The sequence below is a fragment of the Rhinichthys klamathensis genome, unplaced genomic scaffold (genome assembly GCF_029890125.1).
Source record: "Rhinichthys klamathensis goyatoka isolate OS25496 unplaced genomic scaffold, OSU_Roscu_1.1 h1tg000968l_1, whole genome shotgun sequence".
NCBI classification, from domain to species: Eukaryota; Metazoa; Chordata; class Actinopteri; order Cypriniformes; family Leuciscidae; genus Rhinichthys; species Rhinichthys klamathensis.
Genome location: NW_026607283.1, coordinates 255,324 through 264,810, shown reverse-complemented (window position 1 = coordinate 264,810; position 9,487 = coordinate 255,324). Strand labels below are relative to the sequence as shown.

Genomic DNA, 9,487 nt, shown 5'->3' with positions numbered 1-9,487 from the left:
AGAGAGAGAGAGAGAGAGAGAGAGAGAGAGAGAGCGAGAGAGAGAGAGAGAGAGAGAGGAGAGAGAGAGAGAGAGAGAGAGAGAGAGAGAGAGAGAGAGAGAGAGAGAGAGAGAAGAGAGAGAGAGAGAGAGAGAGAGAGAGAGAGAAGAGAGAGAGAAAGCGTTTGAGAGAGAATGCAAAATTGCGGGCGTAATACAGTGACATACACGTAACTGTTGAAGGCTGTGTTAGTGTTACATGTGGGAGAGTGGCATTTGTTTGTATAAGCCATTAGCTTTACAGGTCAGTTTATTTGACATTTGTGTAATCCAGAAACCTGTGGTCATGAAGGAAGTAGAATGTGAACTTCCTCTGAGGCTTGGGACTGTTCCTCCCGTTCTCTCCTGAGTAAACAGTGAAATTGGCGAGGAGACATTTGAGGAGGGGTGGTTTTACTTGATAGCATTTTGAATTTATTTAAAATAGTTTTGGGGGTTTATTGCAACTTTTTCATCTTGTTTCTGTCAAAAGCAGTTGGTTTTGTGGTCTGCATGAATTTCACTTGATTTAAAACGCGGAAAAAAAATATCGTTCAGTTTTCGCTTTCATAACTCAGGGGAGTCGGAATTTAAGTACCGACTTAATCTAAGATGTTCTCCTAAAATTCCTTGGGAGAAAAGGAAACGGTGGATGGCGCAGAGAACAACATTTGGGCATTTGAAGAATTTGATGAGAAATCTTTAAGCTTATTTTGAAATCTCTGACTTTGGTATTTTGGCAAACCTGAGGCATGTTTGTGATTTTCGTGTCCGGAGCAATTGTTCATAGTTTTATATCTTAAATTGCATGCCTGCCAACCTTTCAAAAATCATAACGCTCCAGTAACAACATCTAATTGTAGTTATAAACATTTCTAAAGGGTTTATGGATCTCTCTCTCTCTCTCTCTCTCTCTCTCTCTCTCTCTCTCTCTCTCTCTCTCTCTCTCTCTCTCTCTCTCTCTGTATAGGCTATCCTGGGGGATAATGCATAAATGACCAAGTTTAACAGAAAGTGATCTGGTGTGTGAAGTCCTGTGAACAGTTGCTTTCTGCTGGTATTGTGAATGTCAAATGAGGCACGATATATTTACTAACATACACATTTACGCTCGCAACCCTCATGTTTACTGCAATAAAATCAGTTTGATGATGAAAAATCTGTTTCCCATATCCAAAATGTAGAAACCACAGATTATAAAAACATAGAAATGAGAAAAACACAAGCACAGACCAATGTAAATAAAACATTACAAACAGAAGACTGGGAGGGTTGTTTGCTTGATATTTCAGAGGAATGTTTCGGGGGGAGTGGGGGGTTGGTCTGATGTGACATAGCAAAGACAGCTAAGCAGAGGAAAGCGGACATTTTCTGATGATCATGATTAGAAGAGTGTTACACAGCTAATAACCTGCACTAATCCTTATTTAAGCTACAATCTGCTGTGCTACATAACATAAAGTGCAACTAAAATGAATAGAATTCCTTCCTGAAATGATCAACCAGTGTTATTTTCATTAAGTCAATCCGATTAGAATACACCATAGTTCAGCTGAATTCGTATTCATGTGAAAATGACAAATATCTGTCACAGGTTCTCCTCTGCACATATTCATTTTACAAGGTCTGTTTCTTTCAAATCCACATGTGCAAAATTAAACATGACATTTTATGTTGCTTTCTAGGATGATTATCATTATTATTACTATTATTATTAGCATAATCTCTTCTCTTATGAATGCTTTTAAGATTCAATTACATTTCGTAGAGATTTAGATTTGTATGTACTTGTCACTTGGATTGTATTTTCCTGTTTGTAAAGTCTATTGATACTAAAAAGTTTATTTTCTTTAGTTTAAGATTTTGTTCTGAGTACTGAAGAAATAAATGCCATAATAGCAAAAGCATTTAATGAGCTTTTTTTGAGGAGACAACCCTAGCATATTTAAATAGATAAAATCAGTGGTGTGTAACAGAACTGATGTGTTATTATTATGTGTGTATGTGAGAGAGTGTGTAGTTGTGTAATGTGATTTTGCTAAACCCATCGCCTTCCTTTGACTGCAAGAATGCAACACACATGTGGTTTTACTTCAGCAAAACTATGCATAAACATCAGAAAAAAATATCAGAATGACCTTTACCACATCTGTTTTCTCTTTTGTCCCTCAAAATGGATCTATTACTATGTAAAGTTATGCATATGGAAATATAAGTGTGCACTCTTACACTGAGCTTCACCTGCTGTATGAGCGAAACAGAGAAATGCGCCCTCAGAGTTGCTGTATTTGACTGAAATATTGCTCTAAAGCTTTATTAAAGCCAGGTGTATGGGGGGATGTGATCCAGTTGCATGCTTCCTTACATGGCCTTTTCAACTCATTCTTTAACAGTTCTAGGATGTGCATTGCATTTAAGGGTCACTGACTGTGAGGATGGTCAACAAATGAAATAATGGTACGCGGTTGGTGAAAATGGCATGTATGCCCCTTTGTTCTGTGGATTACTGATCCAGTTGCAGCATGGCTACAGTCACTTTCTGATTGAGGCCAAGTGAGGGAAAAAAGGCGAAAATCTGCACTTTTTCTTTTTGATGCAAGCTAGAATTACAGTGAGAAAACATGTACTGTCATTGGCTGAACAGGCCAGCCTGCCCACAGCATGAGAGGAATCTTTCTCTATGAGGGGCACGTAGAGCAAATCCAATGGATAACGGCCAAAAAGTTGTATATACAAAACAAATAATGTGCTTTGCATCCCTCCTCAGCTCTGCGTAATCGTCTTCCGCAACAGCCTTTGCTTAAGTTGTACTCACGATAATATGGTTATGCGATCATTTTCTCGCCGACTCCGTATCCGTGTGATCCAGGAATCCAGCTCCAGGTTTTAAGTTCTGCTCTCTCTCTCATCTCGGCTCAGCTCGCACAGAGAGAAATCCCTCAGCCGCGGGCCGCTCTCTCTCGGCTGGAACGGGACTCAACAAACCCGAAGAAGACGCTCTAAGGACTGAAATAAATAAAGAGGACTGCTTTTGTTTGTTTATTTTTCTTGCGTTCTTTGTTGCTCTTTTTTTTATTAGTTGCCTTGCGAACAGGTCCGCGTCCTCTCTGTCTCTCTCCTCCAGCAGGACAGACGCACGGACTCTCTCCGTACTCGCATCTCTTCATCCCGGCACGGCGGAGCACAGGACTGAGCGCGGGTCTGCGGGAATGTGAGCGCTCGCACTGAGAGAAAGGCTCGGATGAGCGGAGCATGTGTGCGTTGTGCGCTGAGACGCGCTGCTCCTATCCTAAGACCTGCTTGTAATTGCCTCAACTGATTCATTAACTTTCCGTCTGATTTTCTTCAACTCTCCGTTCACTCTCAAAGGGTAAGAAGCTTTTTGTTAACGATCATAATGCGCGTATACTGATAAACCCTGTTGCTCTATAATGGATGATTATCAAGTTTGGGTTGGTTACTCAAACTTTCTGTGCAAAAATATATTAACGAGGAATTAATTATCCGGGTCATGCATGTTGTAAGGTTAGGCTATATCAAAGTGAGTATTTTAAATATATAGGCCTATTACATTTTATTTAAAAAAAAAAAAAAATTATGAGGAAAAAAAATATATATGAAAGCATTGAGTTCCAGTCATATGACTCGAAAAGAACAAAACTACTCTGTTCAGAGTAATTAAAATGATGGAAAGGGGGACCATGGCTAATTGAGAAATGGTTAATCAAAACACAACCAGATGTGGATTGATTTGGTCGGCTGCCATTTCTCTCTTTGTCTTATTTCTTTCTTTCTCTCACTCTCTCTTTGAATGGAAACTGTTAGTGTGGGAATGGGGGAGATCTAGGGGTCTTCAAATAAATCCCATAGAGATATTTCATTCCATTGAAAAATTCTTTAAAGGTGTCGGTGAAGTCTGCACACTTTAATTTATTGTCATTGCCTTTTGCTTCCTACAACAAGCATGTGGTGACCTACATCAACTGTTGAACTCACTAAAGCTTGACTTGGGTTGTTAAATTGAGGTCTTGTGTCTATAATTAAAAGCAATTTCAGGCTCTTTTTGCTGGTTTTTAACTCTTCAGGATGATTAATGTGAAAAGAATGGTTCAGAGTGCACCGACAGCAGTGATAGAGTGCTAACTAGGGGACTATAAGAAGAACCCAGTGCAGTTTAAATCGTCTGAACCTGACTTTCTCTAAATGTAACATCGGACACTTGTGAGCAGCCGCTGTTAAATTAGATCCTTTAACCCCACATTCATAATTAATCCGCACCCGGGCCCCTGGTGCCAACAGTGAGATGAGCAGAATCCGGTCGGTGGCACTTCTTTGCCCAAACACACTCTGAACTGCTCTGAAACGAACATCTTGCCGGGGCACAGAGAAACTGGCAAACTTTGCATTAGTATGCATGTTACATTGTAATTACTTAAGTAATGCTATTGTAATTAATGTATTATAATTATTTACGGTTCTGATAATTACACATTATTATTGTCATTATTGTAGCAATTAAATATAATAGCATATAATATAATGTAGCTGGACACTGCAATTTGAAATGTTATCAAAACACTGGGCAAATCACAATTGTTTTCGGGTAAACATTGCTGTAGTGTGTAAGACCCTACGAGTCAATGCATGAGCGCAGTGTTGCTTGAATTGCGGTGCATGACGTGAGAGACACTAAAAACTGAAGGGCGAAACATATCGAGTCACCTGAATGAAAATCTCGCCTGCTTGTTTCAGATCGGTCTAGACCTACATATGCTGTTTATGTTGACGGGAGCTGTGTTTTAAATTTGAGTTTATGATTCAGGCCAATCTAATGTTTTTCTTAATGTTTCCATTGTTACATTCGTAACATTGAAACATATCTTGTAAAATAGTATTTAACTAGAAAAAAAAGTACTAGGCTTATATTTGATCTCATAAAGCTACAAATACCCTATTTTAAATACCCAAGTCCTCCGAATTAGAACTTTAGATGAGGATGTGGAGTTTTACCATATGGCATGTGGTTTTTGGTCTGGATTCTTGCATGTCACCATTTGTGCTTTAAATAGACATTCTCTGACCAAATTTTTTTTTGAATTTGTATAAGTGTGAATGGACTCTGTTTGAAGCCGCTCCATTAGCATTTCAAAGTGGCCTGAGCTCTATTTGAGCCCTGTGCTCTATTAGCTTCAGCACAGGCCCGGAGAACAGGAGGGGTGAGAGGGGACCAGGGCTTGTAGTTCATTTCTCCTCGTCTTTGTGTTTGTGTGTGAAAACACTATCCCATCCTTTTCATTTCAAAGGAATATTTTCCTTGGCTCTGTTTCTTTCTGGCCCCCTTCCTGCATCAGAGAAATGAAAACAGCCAAACATGAGCAGGATTATGAGATCCACCAGAGAACTTGCCTAGGTATTTTCACTCAAAGCGGAAAAGTAGTGTTTTTCTATACGTTTCCAGTAATGCAGAGATGGATGAATGCTATAACACCTACACAGAAATTATTCTCACAATTGTGCAGGTTTATGTTTATGAGAGTTAATCTCACATAAAGCTCGGCAGATGTCTGATTATTCACGATTCACCTCGTCTTCATAGGGCAAACATTTTATCATAAAAATAATGTGGATTTTTTTTTTTTAAAGTCAGCTTTGAAAGTCTGGGTTTCATTGTGTATCCGTATATCAATCTGTTTTAAAAATTAATTTTGTTTTCGAGATTGCATAGGTCTACTTTGGGAGTTCTTTGTCCTCGACCTCCATATTAATGTCCTTATATATATCTCTTCTGTTCTCATTGAATAATATTCAGATTTATTTTTTTATTGATATATTTATTTTTGGCGATCTGGAAAATATGATTTGTGGCCCAGTGTCCTCATTTCAATGTTATGTTCAACGCCATATGGTTAATATCAGACACATGTGGAGAGCATTTGAATGGTTAAATGTATAAAATATGAGCATTTTGTCACGTCAAACTAAGTAAAAAAAAAATGTTTTTATATCACAGTTATGGCTTGTGGTATAAAGCTATAAAGCTTTTGTTCAAAATGTGGAATAACTTTTATTAGAGCCTTAGTACATGTTATTGTGTGCGTGTGTGTGTGTGTGTGTGTATGTGTGTGTGTGCGTGCGTGCGTGTGTGTGTGTGTGTGTGTGTGTGTGTGTGTGTTTTGTGTGTGTGTTTTGCACAACAGTGTAATTCCACTGACAGCCATTGTTATCCGAACATCAGAGCGTTTGCACAGCCGAATCAAATAATCGGACTCACTGAACAACAGATATGCCATGCAGCTTGTAGACTTGAACTATGGTTTCTGAATAGTGTTTAGAGAATTTAATGCCAAAAAAAAAGAAAATATAAAAAAATTAAAATTAAAATTAAAATAAAAAGTATGTGCTTAAGGAATTTGAGGAAAAAAACAAGTGGACCACTAGACATGCCATTTGCTCCATAGGGCAATATTGTTACTTTCGAGACACCGTGAAACAGGCCATATACGCTGTGGTTACCAAGCGCATAAAACCGAAAACACATTCAGTTGTGCAAGAATATCAAATCAGATGATTTCTTTCCCTGTTTTTGATTCAGTTGTGTGTTTACAGAGCACCCTGCTGTGCCGATAAACGCTCGCCAATTTGCGGGGAATAAACAGCCCTGTTACACTTGGAGTTTTATGTAAAGTGCTCAACTGCCTTTGGTGGGTCAAATACCTGCATTTTACGGTGGTTTTTATTTTACGATCAGTAATCAGTGGAAGGCAGGGCGCCTTCTCTGCCATTTTGTCAAAGCGTTTGTTTCTGCTTGCGAAAGGTTTTGTGTGACAGTGGGACGGCAGACTTCATACACAGGCTGCCATTTTAATCAGCTGCAGACTGTGGGCAGCACACAGCACTCTGAACACACCCCGACTCCAGTGTGTTCACACATGCAATCAGTCTCATTCATTTCAAAATATCTGTATATGTCATATAAATCATTTCTAAACACAAACAAATGTCGATTAAAAAAGTAATTGAGTAAAAAATAAAAAATAATAATGATATTTCAACATAGTATCACTTTAATTCTTCACTGTTAAATAATAATAGTAATAAGCCACTAATATTGACAGTAAGTCAACAACAAATAAAGTGGTGCCGGAGTGATAAGTTCAATCACTTTTTACATTCAATCATACTAAAACTAAATGAACTCTGGCATGTTTATTTTTATTTAAATGTAAATGAAATCCACAGCATGGTTCGTGTTATTTCGTTTTCAAATTCAGAACTACACATATTTAGTTTGGTGTACACAGGAGGCATGACTTATCTATCGCAGAATTGGTATTTAGGAAAAAAAATGAAAAGAAAAATTCAATTTCTCATCAGAGAGGAGAGGGTAGGAACCCAGGTACAGGGTAAACAGTATCTGTGAGCAGAGAGAGAGAGAGAGAGAGAGAGAGAGAGAGAGAGGGTGAGAGAGAGGTTTATTAGACGTCTGGTGGTAGGGAGAAGGGTTGTGTCTCGGATGGCTTACAGGGCCACACTTGAAAGGGCTTTTTAAGCAGACACACCTGTTATTTCAGTTTAAGCTGCAGTGTCATTCTCCTTTTGTTAGTTATCTATGGCAAAAACTTCTCCAAATTTCAAAGATTATAAAAATGCTAACTTTCAGAAGTTTCATGCTGTTTTTTTTTTTTTTTTTTTTTACATTTATTTATCATTTATTTACTAATTATTATATATTAATCTCTACCAAATAATATTAATCTTTACAGTTTACTTTTAACCTTACTTGTTTTACTTTAAATTGTCCATTAAAGGTTTCAAAAATGTCAATGGACATTTGGGAATTATATATGAATCTAATATTTCAGTTTTTTCGGTTAAGTGTCCGAACATTTCAGTGATGGTGTAAATTCTTATCAGAAAATACCGAAATAGAATAATGGTTAAGACATTTCCTGCGGATTCCACTAATCCTCAAATAACTAATCTAATCTGGGGTCAACAGTGAGTTGTTTCTTAAAAACATTCCGGGGTCAGAGGTCAGACTTATCTTGTGTGGTTCACCGGGGCAGATGTAGCCAATCACGAGGGTGTTCCTGGATCTCTTGACCTCCTGTTATAGATAATTTTGCTTTAAATTATCTTTCCACATGTTCAAAAACTGCAGCAGGTGCTGATTCAGCTGGAAAATGGAGCAGATGTATCAGAATGAAAGTGTGTGACATGAAAACGCTGATTGTTAAGGTGAAGGATATTGAAAAGATCTGAAATTAAAATATTGGACTTAAAAAAAAGAAAATGTTTAGCTGTCCAGACAAGAGACAAAAAAAAAAAAAAACTGTGGTCTGTAATTATGCGACGACAGCGCAGTGATGTTGTAGACAATAGGGACGGCGGGATTTCTGCTTGGGTTGAGTTGCTGTTCACCACTGGCTGATCTTTGGCATTTATTTATTTTTGTTCCTCCAGTGTTGTACTGATTAAGCTCAGGAATTCAAAAAGGATACTGTTCCTAGATCAGCACTTTGGGGTCGTTCCAAATAGAGAAAGCTAGAGAACTCTTCATTACGACTAAATCAATGTTGTTGCTACCATGCATTAATCTAAATTCAGATATAGAGATTAGCAGTTTATTAAGGTGTGAAACCTTTGTGCAAGCCAGAGGTGTACACTGATTGGATAATCAGTCTGCGAGTGACACCTGACATCTCCGCCTCCATTGATTTTCCAAAAGAGGCCATTGGCCACATTGCGTAAGATGACACATAATGAGTGGAGAATTTAATTCAGACCAACAGCCAGGTTGCAGAGCTAAGTTAATTACATTATGGTAGCAGTCATTACTCTTTACTCTAGTGCTGATGTGCCCAATACAAACAGCCTTCAAGTGTCTTTCGCTCTGACACACTCACCTGGCCGCTCGGGCTCAAATGTAACTGTCAGCGGCATTGTGTTTTGTGTGCTTATTTAATGCATTGCATCAGCCATGCTAGGCTGAGAAATGACAGCTGCAATATTTACTTCCCGAACAAACTGGATTCATGTAAATCCCTCTTTTTTTTTCTTTTCTTTTTTTTTAACATGACTGACATATTAATACAATACAAATCATCTGCTGAATGGTATCAGTGATTTTCATCCAACTAGATATGTAAGTTGATCTGACACCTCTTCAACATAATATAAAACCTGAACCAAATAATTTTCAAACATTACAGATTTTATTGTGAATGTTTATCAGTTCATATTATATATATATATATATATATATATATATATAGGTTGTCGTCTTCTTTCAAATTTAATGACTTCAGAATCTCTGGGGGGGGGGTCCTTAAAAAGTCTTAAATTTAGTTTTAGGAAATTTAAGGTAATAAAAAGTCTTGCATATCTTAAATGTTTGATTAATCTTCAAAATTCTACAATTGAATGAAATAAGTAGTGCTGCACATTCAGAGTCAGAATGCGGTGCTGT

At 37.7% G+C, this 9,487-nt stretch overlaps 1 protein-coding gene across 41 annotated transcripts in view; it reads left to right on the top strand.

Annotated features, from left to right (window-relative positions):
• Positions 1 to 2,711: 2,711 nt before the first annotated feature.
• Positions 2,712 to 9,487, top strand: part of adgrl2a (adhesion G protein-coupled receptor L2a) — a 116,353-nt gene continuing 109,577 nt past the window's right edge. For 18 of the 41 annotated variants that reach the window (XR_008805962.1, XR_008805960.1, XR_008805961.1 and 15 more), the window contains exon 1: positions 2,712 to 3,388. The gene's annotated coding sequence lies outside the window, so the exon portion shown is untranslated. The remainder of the gene's footprint in view (positions 3,389 to 9,487) is intronic. The other 23 variants (XM_056244385.1, XM_056244346.1, XM_056244351.1 and 20 more) reach the window with 5 other exon arrangements.